The sequence below is a fragment of the Lissotriton helveticus genome, chromosome 10, assembly GCF_964261635.1.
Source record: "Lissotriton helveticus chromosome 10, aLisHel1.1, whole genome shotgun sequence".
Classification (NCBI taxonomy): Eukaryota; Metazoa; Chordata; class Amphibia; order Caudata; family Salamandridae; genus Lissotriton; species Lissotriton helveticus.
Window position 1 is genome coordinate 33318208 of NC_136071.1, and position 16782 is coordinate 33334989.

A 16782-nucleotide genomic window follows, 5' to 3' on the forward strand; every position below is an offset into this window, starting at 1 on the left:
AACATGGCACACACCGTACCTGCAGAACTGCTGGGAGTAATATTCTGTTTATTTCCATTTTTAAGGGAGGGGCACCGTGACCTGTAGTCCGTCGTGGCCTTTCCCCAAAATGCTATGGGTAGGAAGATCTCCACATTGACCCCTTGACCCCCTCTGGACACCCCAATAGCCTCTTATTTGACGCAGAAGGCTTGTGGGAGGGCAAGGTGTGGAAGTGACCAGAAGTGGACATGGCTCCGGGGGCCCTGTTTACAATCTCTTCCTGACAATGACCTCATGACCCCTGGGGAGCAGGACAGTGCCAGGGGTACCTCGGGACAAGCCGGGGTGCCAGCTACAACCTCAACTAACCCTTCTTTACTTCCAGGCCTCGGTTGGTGTGTGTGTGTGGCTCTGTGTGTGTGTGTGTGTGTAGGTCTGTGTGTGTGGCTCTGTGTGGCTGTGTGTGTGGCTCTGGCTGTGTGTGTGTGTGTGTGTGGCTCTGTGTGTGTGGCTCTGTGTGTGTGGCTCTGTGTGTGTGGCTCTGTGTGTGTGGCTCTGTGTGTGTGGCTCTGTGTGTGTGTGTGTGTGTGTGTGTGTGGCTCTGTGTGTGGCTCTGTGTGTGGCTCTGTGTGTGTGTGGCTCTGTGTGTGTGTGGCTCTGTGTGTGTGTGGCTCTGTGTGTGTGTGGCTCTGTGTGTGTGTGGCTCTGTGTGTGTGTGGCTCTGTGTGTGTGTGGCTCTGTGTGTGTGTGGCTCTGTGTGTGTGGCTCTGTGTGTGTGTGTGTGTGTGTCTGTGTGTGTGTGGGGCTCTGTGTGTGTGTGTGGCTCTGTGTGTGTGTGGCTCTGTGTGTGTGTGGCTCTGTGTGTGTGTGTGTGGCTCTGTGTGTGTGTGTGTGTAATGTGTGGTAGGTTTCTCGGGGCTGAGCCTTTGGTGGGAAACTGAGCTGTTTTCCCCCCTCGGTTGGTGCAGTTCTCCGTCGCCGTCTGTCTGTGCTGCTGTAATAGCGGTTAATTCAATATTTGTTTTGTGTATTCACATGCGGTGGTGCGTGGGTGGACAGCGCTGTTGCGGTCACGTGAACTCGCTGCTCTGTGCATGTCTGTGCTGTGTTACATGTGTGTGCAGTGAACAGTCTAGCGTGCCCTGCGGAGACGATACGATGTCTACACAAGGGGGTGACAGAAACGGCGGGACAATTAGTTACGACCCCAATGTAAGGAGTCCGCCATTACCAGTGCACAAACCAACAGTACAAATGATTTGTGTCTTGTCTTACAACAACTAGATAAGGAAATTGGGACATATAATACAACTTCTTAATAATGAACCAGATTATATAAGTATATAAATATTTGATTAAGACCAGACACAAGTTATTGTATGAAATTTTATGCAAGAATTACATTTTTTTTTTTAAAACACACAAAAAAAACAAATGATTTGTGTTTCTCGTTGCCTTGCAGACCGCGCCGGGCACGGCCCGCGGCTCCTGGGCAGGGAACGGGGCACCGGAGGAGGTGCCAGGGACCCCTGAGGCGGCGCAGGAGAGGCAGGTAAGGGGGCACATTCAAATAAATGGGCGACGCCCTAAAAAGTGTGTGTTTTGCTGAACACGTGTCTTGTCTGGTTGGAGCTGAACTGCGGCCCGTTCTTGGCCCGGGAAAGTCAACCGGTCTGAGGCAAAGTCCGGTCCAAAGCCCTACGGGCCGGGTAGGCTGAGGGGTCAAGGGTCCGCGTGACGTCCTGGCGTGACGTGTCCCATTCCCACGGCCTCCAGGTCTCACCCGACCTAGCGCCTTGAGCCCCGTCATGAGTGCTCCTGTTTTAGGCGGGTAACTAATGCATAGTGGGGTCACCCGCCCAAAGCAGCTGCCATGGACGCGGGGGTGCCAGCCTCGCCACCCCGCACTGGCACTGTGCCCCGGTGACCTGCAGCTGTGATCTCACTTAGCCTAGCGCCTTGAGCCCCCCTGCTGAATGCTCAGGTTTTTAAGTAAGTATGTAGGTAGCGTCACTCTGGTTTCAAGGCGCTGAGCAGGTAACATAGGTCGGGTGGGGGGGGACCCCAGGAAGAGGGTCTTGAAAGGGCTGAGGTCACAAGAGAATGTTTTAGGATGACCCCAAACCTTGTGACCTCGGTGATGGAATAAACTTGAATTGTTGAGTGGTTTGGAGGTGGTTGTGGAGGGCACAGGGCGGTGCGTGAGATGAAACCTGGACAATTTAATAAATTATTAATTATTGCTGAATTCCAGGTAATTTTTGCACTTTTAGAAAGACCCCCGTTGTGGACTTGCTGAGATAGTATCTTTCTAGCGCCTAGGTCACTTTCCCCACCCATTATCTGTCTCCAACCTGCAATAACTTGCTTCAGGTACCCACCTGCGTGTTTATCCAGACTGCGCGCCGTCCAGGTGTTACCCCTGCATGGCTTTTACTCTAGCCTGGAGCCCCTAGCGCTGCTTTTTAGACTCTGGCAGCTTCTAAGCACTGCCCCTTCTCGCCATACTTTGGTCACCAGGTTTTCCAGGCGAAGAGGCAACTTCGTTAATTAGGTGAACCCTCCCACACCTGAGCCCCGAGTGACGCAACACGTGTGTAACCTTGGACATGCCTCCTGAGCGGATCTAAGGATGTATTTCTATGAGTGACGCGCCTGTAGGAGGAAGTAGAAACATACGCCAGACTCCCTACATCTGCCAGGGTGGAGTAGTACGTGTTAACACTTACATCTGCACAGGTTTTACTTCTAATGGTCTAGAAAGAGCCAACTTTTTTGGTTCTGGGTAGGATTCCTCAACCTGGGCCTTCACCAGCTCTGTGTTTCACCCAGCCATTGCTTAATTTGTAAAAAAAAAAATGTGCCAATGCTCTTGTCAAGAGGCCACTGCAGCTTGCCCCACACATTGCCGCTGCCAGTGATAGTAGCAACACAACTGCTAACCATCACACTCCTACAAGTGTGACAGTTAAGACTATTTCAGGCCCCCAAACCTTTAAGATTGGATTGGGCAGCTGGTGATAGTATTTTTTTTATGTATATCTAATGAATAATTAACTTTTATTGCGGTCCTCTCCAAATTAGCTAGACAGTGCCTCCTTGTGGCAGACTATCACAAGCACCGGTGTTCACAATTAAGTGCCGGTGCTGAGCACTGGAAACCACTGGCTCAAATTAAGCACTGCTGGCACCCTTGTGTTGCGTTAATCGGTGTCACTGACCTGGGTGTTCCTGGAAGTAAAGTGTGAGCTAAAACTGAATACAGAACTTAGACCCTCACAACCCTTAAGGGACCCAATTTTAGTAAATATCCCACAGATGCGGTGCACTTTAAAGAGGCATGTTCCCCTGTCTAGCCATATCTTCTTGGGGGTGAGGGGGGCAGGATGGTGAGGGCCTCAGGGGTTGAAGGACTGTAATGTGCTGTGATATGTCTATAGTGCTTTCGTACCTCTTGTCGATAGTCCAGTGAGTAGTTACTGCCACAATAGTGCTTGGATGGAAGAAGGTGCTGGCTGAAGAGATATGACTTTGTGTTGAGCTTTGGTATCACGCGTGAGGTCCAACGTGTGCTCCAGTCGCTGCACAGTGACATGTATGCGCATCTTACACATGTGGTTATAGGCGCTAGTAGCGTGTAAGCCTCACATTCAAAGCTACGAGGTGTTGTTTCTGGAGGTCCAGATATCGGCAACAGCCAGGTTTTAATTTCTCTTCTGAATTCTTGATGGTGGTTGAATGTCAAGGCCCTGACCATCCCTCGATATATTCCAAAGCTTCATGTGTGTTCTGAGAAGGAACTTTGAGGCGTGCAGGTTTGAACAAGAGGGGGACATTTTTAAACTTGGGGGTGGCATTAGTGATCAGAGATTTCTCTTTTGTAATACCATAGCTTTCTGGGATTTGGTGGGATCAACCTTCGAGGTATCCACCTTCAATCCAAGCCCTCTACTATCCTCGCCATTGGAAGTCCACTCCCAAATTGGGGGACACCCACACTCCACTACTGCGTGAGGGTGTTGACCAACCTAGCCTCCTTCCTCTTTCGCCACCCTACAGGAACTGCATACTCCTTTGGTGCTACGTTGTATTTATTGGGCCTGTATGCAGAATCTACATGTGCCCCTCCCCCCTCATTTGTATTTAGTGCTCTAATGCGAGGCTATATACCACACCCGCATTTATGTGACTTTCTGTAATAATTGGGACTATAATTATGTCTGGTGTTAGCCAAGGTCTTTTGTTTTTATCAAAAGTGTGTGTGTGTGTGTCGATACACGGAGTAGCAACGAGAAGAATCTTATATATATATATATATATATATATATATATATATATATATATATATATATATATATATATACACACATATATGTGTGTATACATATATATACACACACACACATATATGTGTGTATACATATATATACACACACACACATATATGTGTGTATACATATATATACACACACACACACATATATACACACACACATATATATGTGTGTATACATATATATGTGTGTGTGTATATATATATATATACACACACATATATATGTATACACACACATATATATCTGTGTGTGTGTATATATATATATATATATATATATATATATATATATATTGTTTTTGTATTTATACTGAGTGACTGCATTCTGCTTTTTCACAAAGCTCAAATCTGCACTCAAAGTAGTTTCCTTTACTTTTAAGGACTATTATGGCAAAGTGCGCTTTTTGAAACTAAAAAACATTTTGCCTTTAGTAAATGTTTTTGTCACATTGGTAAGGGCCCAGCAGTTCCCACAACAACATTTTACATAAATGTCAAAAGAAAAACCAAATAGAAAATAACAAAAGGATGGAAACCACTGGCAGACATATTTGATTTTGACAGTTCTTGTTTATATTCATGTTTCTCATACATAATCTTGCAAAAATTGTGTTTATGCTAATTTCCCATTCTTATTTTGGAAATGCTGGCAGTTATCAAAGCTGCTGCAACAAGGAAAAAATAAAATGATGCTAACTTAGTTATTATAATTTTATTTTTCCTTTAGTGACCCTGCTTAAAAGCAGTGGGGCGACGCTCCTCCGCCTCAGCTGAAAAGCCGCCACTTATTGTCACACACGCCCCCCTCAGGAATGCTCCACATTTCCTCTTCCAGGAATGTTTACCCTGTTGTACCTTGAGTGTGGTTTGTTTAGCAGTTCACACGCCGCCTCGGGTGTGAAATCAGATGTTGTCCTGTCCTTGTAGCCCCCAGCTGGGCCTGGGAGCTGTGGGGGCTTCACGCCTCCCAGGCCCTGGGGACGGGGGGCCCATCTGCCGCCCCCTGTGAAGCTCCTGCCTGTAAGGACCCCTTCGGGCTGGGCCCTGAGAGCGTTGGACCGCTGAGGGGCGGCGGCAGGAGGCGCCCCACGGGTGCCCAGGAGCCAACAGGAGGCGTGAGGCAGGCACAGAGGGCATGACCTGTGCAGTGTGCACAGACCCCCTTGAGTTCATCCAAATGCCAGGGGTAGCAGAGCTTGAACATAATATATTGATAGGTATATTGCTATGCCATTTTGTGTGTTTTTTTTTTTATTTTTATTTTTTTTATATTTTTACCCGGAGGTATCAGAGCGCTTTACACTAGCACCGGTTATGTTACAGACACACTTTATTTTTTATTTTTTTGTTACGTACGGGGAGATTAAGTGATTTGCCCAGAATCACAGAATGTTGAGCGCCCCTGCCGAGACTCGAACCCGGATCCCCAGCTTCGAGGTCGACTGCTCTAGCCATTAGGCCACATTCCCTCCCCAGGGGAGGCTCGGCCACACTTTCCATTGAAAATGCGTTTTTTTATTTATGGTAAACTTTGGCCACTTAACAGTTGTAGAAAAAGGTAAAAAGCGTTAGGGAAATTGGAGGGAAAAAGGACACCTCCCTTCATTTTAGTTCCCATAGGAATGTTTGGTGGCCGCCGCAGCAAATCCTGCTGAACGGATTTACGCCAAAGTTGGCATGAAAGTAGAACTTGACTCAAAGGGAGCTTTGTGGACTTGGGGTAAGTCTGTTAAGTAGATTTTGTGAGAGGAGAGTTTGAAAAGGGTGCCCCTGGCAGGGGTGTATGCACGGTACGTGTAGTGGACACCCAATGAGGCGTGTACTGCTCGCGCAGCGCACACACTAAGGGGGTGGGGTCCATTGCATGTGCTGTGCAGACATGGAAGTACTTGCACATGCTTGGTCTGTGAGCCGAGCCCAGTCCTGCTATGAATGCCCTCTGACCCGGAAACAGTATTGTGCCAGGATGATGGCACAGCTGGAGTTAGTGGTTTGTGGTACTGCCCTGCCTTGCTTACTCCTGCCCCCAGGTCTATAGGTGACGGCATCACCTTATTCTGGATTGGGAAAGGTGATCAAGTTATGTCGGGGACACAGTGCTTGAAATGGAAAAATAGAAGCCATTTCTGAACGGGGGTGGCGTGGTGAGCAAAATAACGATGGATTAAATCCAGATCTGTGACTGGGGGTGAATGTTTTGCCATTGTGCAGCATTCCTTCCATCTTCTGTGTTTTGCTGTTCACCCTTTGTGGGAAGGGTATGCCCAGACGTGGGTCCCGTGCTCACTACACCACTGGAGTCAAGCTATCCTGGCTGAAGACGGCTGATAACCAGAAACTGGTCCTAGGATGCTTGATTCCGGTCCAGGGAAGACATGGCTTGGCAGTTCGGGCTGGACTGTTCCCATGGGGCACAGGGTCAAGACTGATTTGCATATGGCCATGTCTGAACTGAGGTGGCGTGGTGAGCCAAATAACGATGGATTAAACCCAGATCTGTGACTGGGAGAGAATGTTTTGCCATTGTGCAACATTCCGTCCATCACCTTGTGTGTTTTGCCAGAGTACCTGTTTGTTTCTGAGAAGTGCCGGTACTCTCTAATTGAAAGTATAGTATTTCTCTTGAATTGCCGGTACTCTCCCTCCCCCCAAAAAAAGTGCTGGTACTCTGTACCGGACAGCACCGGCCCATTTAAAGCACTGCAGGCACAGGCAGTGCTTTGAAACGGGTGAAGCAAACCCCTCCCCTCAAGATGCAGCCAGTCCGGCGCCGCGAGAGCTTCATGTGGGGTTTGGCACTCAGCACTTACTGGCACTTTCGGTGACCAGACGAATAAAAGCAGGAGAGGGGTGGAGAGTGAGGAACTTGGGCAAGGTGCGCACAGCAACCTGGTGGGTCGGTGGCAGTGGACCTATTTACAAATTAAAAGTGCACTTCCTGCCCCTGGACCCCAGATCTGATGTGTGAGGCAGCTCCTTGCACGCCATGTGAGACATCCGCTCCTGGGCTGTGTGCCCCCCTGCAACCTACCACTGCTAATGTAGTGCCACCTGGCACTGCCTCCTAGTCATGATATAAAGATGCCCAGAAGCAGCCACAACCAGCACCGCAACCTCATAGAACAGGCCATACACTGACAGTGCTTAATTTGAGCCTGTTGTTTCCGGTGCTCAGCACCGCCACCAATTGTCAACACCAGCTTTTGTGACAGTCTGCCACATGGTGGCGCTGTCTGTCTGATTTAGAGATGAAGACAACAACAGTTGTTTATTAATTCAATCTAGATTGAAAATGACTATTAATTCCGCCAAAGCCATTGTTAAAGATTTGTGGCCTGGAGTAGTCTGAATTGTCACACTTGTAGCAGTGTGGTGGTTAGTAGTTGTGTTGGAAATGTCATTGGCAACACTGGCAGGGGCAATGTTTGGTGCAAGCTTCAGGGGTCTCCTGACGGGGGCCCTCGCACTTATTCTTTCACAAATTAAGCGCTGCAAACCCTGTCACAACGCTATTGCGTGTTTGGTTGTATCCTTCCACCTCCTATCTGGAGCATGCACCGATCTGCATGTCAGGGAGTGTAACTTCAGAGCTGTCACAAGGCGCGTGAGGGGGTTGCGGGTGCGACCAGACCTCCACGCGGGCCCCCGCCCCTGTTTTCAGGCTGTGCTCCTAGACAGACACAAACAGATGTTTGCGCTTTGAAGCCCGTGGGAGCGGGAAGAGGAGCAACATCTGGAGAGGACGGCAGCCAGCAGGGAGCGGCCGTGGGGGGGGGGGGGGTGCTCTAGGGCAGTGGAAAAGTTCACTGGCTGAGGTGCGAGCACCAGTGCACTCGGACTCTGGTCTCACAGCATGCTTCAAGTGCACCAGGTCCAGGCCTCTAGGCGCGTTTCAGCCTCTCTGTGCCACCGGCCTCTAGCAGCCCCCTCTCACGGCAGCACGATAGCAGCACACCCCCGACAGCCCCCTCTCACGGCAGCACGATAGCAGCATACCCCCGACAGCCCCCTCTCACGGCAGCACGATAGCAGCACACACCCGACAGCCCCCTCTTGGGCACTGAAGAATGATGCTGCTAGCCCTGTGCACAGACGGCACACTCCGCTCACCCCCCCCCCCCCATGCACCGGGCCAGTAAAGCAGTTCCCTCACTGCACCAGACTTCCAGTGCACTGAAGGGCGTGTGGTCTCCCCCACTGAGGGGCAGTGGGACAGTGCAGTGTGCCTCAGCTCTCCACGTTCAGATGTTCCCTCGCTGCACCAGGGCAGTGTGCCTCAGCTCTCCACAGTGCAGCTGTTCCCTCACTGCACCAGGGCAGTGCAGTGTGCCTCAGTTCTCCACGGTGCAGCTGTTCCCTCACTGCACCAGTGCAGTGCGGTGTGCCTCAGCGCTCCGTGGTGCAGCTGTTCTTCACTGCACCAGTGCAGTGCGGTGTGCCTCCGCTCTCAACAGTACAGCTGTTCCCTCACTGATCCAGGGCAGTGCTGTGTGCCTCCGCTCTCCACGGTGCGCTGTTCCCTCACTGCACCAGTGCAGTGCAGTGTGCCTCCGCTCTCCAATGCAGCTGTCCCTCATTGCGCCAGGGCAGTGCGGTGTGCCTCAGCTCTCCAAAGTGCAGCTGTTCCCTCACTGCACCAGGGCAGTGCGGGGTGCCTCAGCTCTCCAATGCAGCTGTTCCCTCATTGCACCAGGGCAGTGCGGTGTGCCTCCGCTCTCCAATGCAGATGTTCCCTCATTGCACCAGGGCAGTGCGGTGTGCCTCCGCTCTCCAATGCAGCTGTTCCCTCACTGCACCAGGGCAGTGCAGTGTGCCTCAGCTCTCCAATGCAGCTGTCCCTCATTGCACCAGGACAGTGCAGTGTGCCTCCGCTCTCCAATGCAGCTGTTCCCTCACTGCACCAGGGCAGGGCAGTGTGCCTCAGCTCTCCACAGTGCAGCTGTTCACTCACTGCACCAGGGCAGGGCAGTGCGGTGTGCCTCAGTTCTCCACAGTGCAGCTGTTCCCTCACTGCACCAGGGCAGTGCGGTGTGCTTCAGCTCTCCAATGCAGCTGTTCCCTCATTGCACCAGGGCAGTGCAGTGTGCCTCCGCTCTCCAATGCAGCTGCCCCTCATTGCACCAGGGCAGTGCGGTGTGCCTCCGCTCTCCAATGCAGCTGTTCTCTCATTGCACCAGGGCAGTGCAGTGTGCCTCCGCTCTCCAATGCAGCTGTTCCCTCATTGCACCAGGGCAGTGCAGTGTGCCTCAGCTCTCCACAGTGCGGCTGTTCCCTCGCTGCACCAGGGTAGTGCACTGTGCCTCAGCTCTCCACAGTGCAGCTGTTCCCTCACTGCACCAGTGCAGGGCAGTGCAGTGTGCCTCGGCTCTCCACAGTGCAGCTGTTCCCTCACTGCACCAGTGCAGGGCAGTGCAGTGTGCCTCAGCTCTCCACAGTGCAGCTGTTCCCTCACTGCACCAGTGCAGGGCAGTGCAGTGTGCCTCAGCTCTCCACAGTGCAGCTGTTCCCTCACTGCACCACTGCAGGGCAGTGTGCCTCAGCTCTCCACAGTGCAGCTGTTCCCTCACTGCACCAGTGCAGGGCAGTGCAGTGTGCCTCAGCTCTCCACAGTGCAGCTGTTCCCTCACTGCACCACTGCAGGGCAGTGTGCCTCAGCTCTCCACAGTGCAGCTGTTCCCTCACTGCACCAGTGCAGGGCAGTGTGCCTCAGCTCTCCACAGTACAGCTGCTCCTGCCTGCACCAGGGCAGTGCAGTGTGCATGAGCGCTCTATAGTGCATCTGTTCCCTCGCTGCACCAGGGCAGTGTAGTGTGCCTCAGCTCTCCACAGTGCAGCTGTTCCCTCACTGCACCAGTGCAGGGCAGTGTGCCTCCGCTCTCCAATGCAGCTGTTCCCTCATTGCACCAGGGCAGTGCAGTGTGCCTCAGCTCTCCACAGTGCGGCTGTTCCCTCGCTGCACCAGGGTAGTGCACTGTGCCTCAGCTCTCCACAGTGCAGCTGTTCCCTCACTGCACCAGTGCAGGGCAGTGCAGTGTGCCTCGGCTCTCCACAGTGCAGCTGTTCCCTCACTGCACCAGTGCAGGGCAGTGCAGTGTGCCTCAGCTCTCCACAGTGCAGCTGTTCCCTCACTGCACCAGTGCAGGGCAGTGCAGTGTGCCTCAGCTCTCCACAGTGCAGCTGTTCCCTCACTGCACCACTGCAGGGCAGTGTGCCTCAGCTCTCCACAGTGCAGCTGTTCCCTCACTGCACCAGTGCAGGGCAGTGTGCCTCAGCTCTCCACAGTACAGCTGCTCCTGCCTGCACCAGGGCAGTGCAGTGTGCATGAGCGCTCTATAGTGCATCTGTTCCCTCGCTGCACCAGGGCAGTGTAGTGTGCCTCAGCTCTCCACAGTGCAGCTGTTCCCTCACTGCACCAGTGCAGGGCAGTGTGCCTCAGCTCTCCACGGTGAGCTGTTCCCTCACTGCACCTGTGCAGGGCAGTGCAGTGTGCCTCAGCTCTCCACAGTGCAGCTGTTCCCTCACTGCACCAGTGCAGTGTGCCTCAGCTCTCCACAGTGCAGCTGTTCCCTCACTGCACCAGGACAGTGCAGTGTGCCTCAGCTCTCCACAGTGCAGCTGTTCCCTCACTGCACCAGGACAGTGCAGTGTGCCTCAGCTCTCCACAGTGCAGCTGTTCCCTCACTGCACCAGGACAGTGCAGTGTGCCTCAGCTCTCCACAGTGCAGCTGTTTCCTCACTGCACCAGGGCAGAGTAGTGTGCCTCAGCTCTCCACAGTGCAGCTGTTCCCTCACTGCACCAGTGCAGGGCAGTGTGCCTCAGCTCTCCACGGTGAGCTGTTCCCTCACTGCACTAGTGCAGGGCAGTGCAGTGTGCCTCAGCTCTCCACAGTGCAGCTCTTCCCTCACTGCACCAGTGCAGTGTGCCTCAGCTCTCCACAGTACGGCTGTTCCCTCACTGCACCAGGGCAGTGCAGTGTGCCTTAGCTCTCCACAGTGCAGCTGTTCCCTCACTGCGCCAGGGCAGTGCAGTGTGCCTCCGCTCTCCACAGTACAGCTGTTCACTCACTGCACCAGGACAGTGCAGTGTGCCTCAGCTCTCCAATGCAGCTGTTCCCTCACAGCACCAGGGCAGTGCAGTGTGCCTCAGCTCTCCACAGTACAGCTGTTCACTCACTGCACCAGGACAGTGCAGTGTGCCTCAGCTCTCCAATGCAGCTGTTCCCTCGCTGCACCAAGGCAGTGCAGTGTGCCTCAACTCTCCACAGTGCAGCTGTTCCCTCACTGCACCAGGGCAGTGCAGTGTGCCTCAGCTCTCCACAGTGCAGCTGTTCCCTCATTGCACCAGGGCAGTGCAGTGGGCCTCAGCTCTCCAATGCAGCTGTTCCCTCACTGCACCAGGGCAGTGCAGTGTGCCTCAGCTCTCCAATGCAGCTGTTCCCTCACTGCACCAGGGCAGTGCGGTGTGCCTCAGCTCTCCACAGTGAGCTGTTCCCTCACTGCACCAGGGCAGTGCAGTGTTCCTCAGCTCTCCACAGTGCAGCTGTTCCCTCACTGCACCAGGGCAGTGCGGTGTGCCTCCGCTCTCCAATGCAGCTGTTCCCTCACTGCACCAGGGCAGTGCAGTGTGCCTCAGCTCTCCACAGTGCAGCTGTTCCCTCACTGCACCAGGGCAGTGCAGTGTGCCTCAGCTCTCCACCGTGCAGCTGTTCCCTCACTGCACCAGGGCAGTGCAGTGTGCCTAAGCTCTCCACAGTGCAGCTGTTGCTCACTGCTCCAGGGCAGTGCAGTGCAGTGTGCCTCAGCTCTCCACAGTGCAGCTGTTCCCTCACTGCACCAGGGCAGTGTAGTGTGACTCGGCTCTCCACAGTGCCTCTGTTCCCTCACTGCACCAGGGCAGTGCAGGGTGCCTCAGCTCTCCACAGTGCATCTGTTCCCTCACTGCACCAGGGCAGTGCAGTGTGCCTCAGCTCTCCGCAGTGCAGCTGTTCCCTCACTGCACCAGTGCAGGGCAGTGTGCCTCAGCTCTCCACAGTGGAGCTGTTCCCTCACTGCACCAGTGCAGGGCAGTGCAGTGTGCCTCAGCTCTCCACAGTGCAGCTGTTCCCTCACTGCACCAGTGCAGGGCAGTGTGCCTCAGCTCTCCACAGTGCAGCTGTTCCCTCACTGCACCAGTGCAGGGCAGTGTGCCTCAGCTCTCCACAGTGCAGCTGTTCCCTCACTGCACCAGTGCAGGGCAGTGCAGTGTGCCTCAGCTCTCCACAGTGGAGCTGTTCCCTCACTGCATCAGTGCAGGGCAGTGCAGTGTGCCTCAGCTCTCCACAGTGCAGCTGTTCCCTCACTGCACCAGTGCAGGGCAGTGTGCCTCAGCTCTCCACAGTGCAGCTGTTCCCTCACTGCACCAGTGCAGGGCAGTGTGCCTCAGCTCTCCACGGTGAGCTGTTCCCTAACTGCACCAGTGCAGGGCAGTGCAGTGTGCCTCAGCTCTCCACGGTCCAGCTGTTTCCTCAATGCACCAGGGCAGTGCAGTGTGCCTCAGCTGTCCACAGTGCATCTGTTCCCTCACTGCACCAGGGCAGTGCAGTGTGCCTCAGCTCTCCGCAGTGCAGCTGTTCCCTCACTGCACCAGTGCAGTGCAGTGTGCCTCAGCTCTCCACAGTGCAGCTGTTCCCTCACTGCACCAGGGCAGTGCAGTGTGCCTCAGCTCTCCACAGTACGGCTGTTCCCTCACTGCACCAGGGCAGTGCAGTGTGCCTCAGCTCTCCACAGTGCAGCTGTTCCCTCACTGCACCAGGGCAGTGCAGTGTGCCTCAGCTCTCCACAGTGCAGCTGTTCCCTCACTGCACCAGGGCAGTGCAGTGTGCCTCAGCTCTCCACCGTGCAGCTGTTCCCTCACTGCACCAGGGCAGTGCAGTGTGCCTAAGCTCTCCACAGTGCAGCTGTTGCTCACTGCTCCAGGGCAGTGCAGTGCAGTGTGCCTCAGCTCTCCACAGTGCAGCTGTTCCCTCACTGCACCAGGGCAGTGTAGTGTGACTCGGCTCTCCACAGTGCCTCTGTTCCCTCACTGCACCAGGGCAGTGCAGGGTGCCTCAGCTCTGCAATGCAGCTGGTCCCTCACTACACCAGGGCAGTGCAGTGTGACTCAGCTCTCCACAGTGCAGCTGTTCCCTCACTGCACCAGGACAGTGCAGTGTGCTTCAGCTCTCCAATGCAGCTGTTCCCTCACTGCACAAGGGCAGTGCAGTGTGCCTCAGCTCTCCACAGTTCAGCTGTTCCTCACTGCTCCAGGGCAGTGCAGTGCAGTGCCTCAGCTCTCCACAGTGCCGCTGTTCCCTCACTGCACTAGGGCAGTGCAGTGTGGCTCAGCTCTCCACAGTGCAGCTGTTCCCTCACTGCACCAGTGCAGGGCAGTGCAGTGTGCCTCAGCTCTCCACAGTGCAGCTGTTCCCTCACTGCACCAGGGCAGTGCAGTGTGCCTCAGCTCTCCACAGTGCAGCTGTTCCCTCACTGCACCAGTGCAGGGCAGTGCAGTGTGCCTCAGCTCTCCACAGTGCAGCTGTTCCCTCACTGCACCAGTGCAGGGCAGTGTGCCTCAGCTCTCCACGGTGAGCTGTTCCCTCACTGCACCAGTGCAGGGCAGTGCAGTGTGCCTCAGCTCTCCACAGTGCAGCTGTTCCCTCACTGCACCAGTGCAGTGTGCCTCAGCTCTCCACAGTGCAGCTGTTCCCTCACTGCACCAGGACAGTGCAGTGTGCCTCAGCTCTCCACAGTGCAGCTGTTTCCTCACTGCACCAGGGCAGTGTAGTGTGCCTCAGCTCTCCACAGTGCAGCTGTTTCCTCACTGCACCAGTGCAGGGCAGTGTGCCTCAGCTCTCCACGGTGAGCTGTTCCCTCACTGCACCAGTGCAGGGCAGTGCAGTGTGCCTCAGCTCTCCACAGTGCAGCTGTTCCCTCACTGCACCAGTGCAGTGTGCCTCAGCTCTCCACAGTGCAGCTGTTCCCTCACTGCACCAGTGCAGGGCAGTGCAGTGTGCCTCAGCTCTCCACAGTGCAGCTGTTCCCTCACTGCACCAGTGCAGGGCAGTGCAGTGTGCCTCAGCTCTCCACAGTGCAGCTGTTCCCTCACTGCACCAGTGCAGTGTGCCTCAGCTCTCCACGGTGCAGCTGTTCCCTCACTGCACCAGGACAGTGCAGTGTGCCTCATCTCTCAATAGTGCCACAGTTCCACCGTCGTTTGTTTTCTCTCCCTCCCCTGAACTGTTTACCTTATTTTCATGTTGCATTTTTTTATTTGTTTTGCTTTCATACCGCCTTCCTACTATGTAATGCAATTTCCGTCTATTTTTACAGTGTGTATGTAAAGCGCTCTGATACCTACGGGTCAAGCTAGCGCTATATAACACTTTTTTAATAAAAAAAGTTCCCAAGTAGCTGATTACTGGCCAGGTGAGGAGCCCCCCCCCCCCCTCCTCTGCCAGCCAGAGGTCAGACCTCCCTGGTGACTGGCTGGCAGCTGGGCACCGCTGGAGGGGGGGGGGGGGCAGCGAGTGCCCGCTGGGAGCGGGGGCTCCGAGTGAAACGTTTCATCTTTCCGCAGTGAGTGGTTTCTGCGCCTGCCACCTGCTGTGAGACCCCCGCTCTCTCGTCCCCCTGGCCGCAATGAAGCAGAGGGTCCTGGAAGCAGTGCCTCGCTGGCGCAGGGTATAGTGCCTCGCCGTGGCCTGATGATACAGCGTAAAGGGTCACCCCGATAATGGAAATGGTATTAGTTTGGGGTCTGTGACGCATTCCTGGAAACGACGATGGCTGTCTCACTCACCAGCATTTATAAAGCGCTCATTCTGGGGTCACTGTGGCCTCGCAGCGCTTTATCTGAGGGGTTCTGATGTCACCATCGCAGTCTAAGCGCTCCTGAGGGATGCTCGGGTTTGTCTCAGGATAGGTGCTGTCAGTGTGCCTTTTGGAGGTGGCTAGAGGACCCCCGGGGAGGGGAGGGGAGGGGGTCGGGCAGGATGTTACCAGTTGTTAATGCCTCTCTCAGGTGATTAGACAGGCACATTTTCTGCAGGGCAGCCACACCTCCCTCCTCTTGAACCGTCCCCGCTGGTACTTTCATCTTTAGGTCTGGCTTTTCACAGTACAGCAGCCATTCATACCTACTACTAACAATATACACAGAGTGGGCTTGGAGTCCACGCCTTTCAACCATTGGCTCTCCTCGTCCAGCCTCTTCCAGTCATTGGCTTAAGACTTTGTCAATCACATCTTGGCTCAGCCCAGTGGATCATTGTTCTCTCACCCAATGCTATTGCATATTGGGTTGTATCCTTCCACCTCCAACCCAGAGCGTGCATTGATCTGCAGGAGGGACTACTTTACGACCTTAGCCCTGTGTCTGCTGCCTCCCTGTTTGGTGTTTCGATTGAATGCGCTAACGCTGCATGCATAAAAGCATGGAACCGAGCTCTGTTGGCGTGTTAGCCTGGGGGAGCATGTTAAGTACAGGCGAAAGGAGTTTTAGCCAAGGGCAACACATCCTTCGGAGGATTGCTGTGCTTCTGTTGGGGTGGTGGGCACCAGCATGGCACTCGGTCTCAGCTCCTCACAGGTTGAATCCGTGGTACACGTTCCTTCTACGGGATGTTTTGGGGTCTTTACATTCCTGAGCGCAGCTCCTGATCCGAGGTGCACCCCAGGGCGCTGGATACAGACTCGAGATAGTTACATACATTTGAGGGCCCTGGGAGGAGTCCGGGTACTCTTGGAAGGTTCCCAGATATCCAGAGGGACCTGGCATGGACATACGAGGCCGCCATATGGTAAACTTCGGAAGGCGTGTCCTGCCAGAAATCTTCTCTTCCTCTGGCCTTGAACCAGTCTACTGGGCAGTGCCAAGGTGCTGAGCCCTTACCTCTCTTGAAGACAGGATCACCCCTTTTCCTGTGCCACAGGAGCCTCTCACTCCCTGCCACCCACAGGGACCCCTTACCCTGTGCCACCCACAGGGACCCCTTACCCTGTGCCACCCACAGGCACCCCTTACCCTGTGCCACCCACAGGCACCCCTTACCCTGTGCCACCCACAGGCACCCCTTACCCTGTGCCACCCACAGGCACCCCTTACCCTGTGCCACTCACAGGCACCCCTTACCCTGTGCCACTCACAGGCACCCCTTACCCTGTGCCACCCGCAGGAACCCCTTACCCTGTGCCACCCGCAGGGACCCCTTACCCTGTGCCACCCACAGGGACCCCTTACCCTGTGCCACCCACAGGGACCCCTTACCCTGTACCACCGGGGACCACACACTTGGCCTCCCCATCCTTTTCTTCAGGTCTTACTCCAATTGGCTCAATTTAAGTGCGCCAAGACTACAACTCCCAGAATGCATCAATGAGCGCCTTTGCCTTAAGAAGTGCTCTCTGGCGGCATGGGGTGTCGCTGTCCACGGCCCACCGTGGAGCAG

General features: G+C 54.5%; 1 protein-coding gene across 1 annotated transcript in view; it reads left to right on the forward strand.

The window, feature by feature from the left end:
* CCDC120 (coiled-coil domain containing 120) overlaps positions 1-16782 on the forward strand; it is a 180258-nt gene that overhangs the window by 43738 nt on the left and 119738 nt on the right. The window contains exon 2 of the mRNA XM_078664666.1: positions 1445-1534. The gene's annotated coding sequence lies outside the window, so the exon portion shown is untranslated. The remainder of the gene's footprint in view (positions 1-1444; positions 1535-16782) is intronic.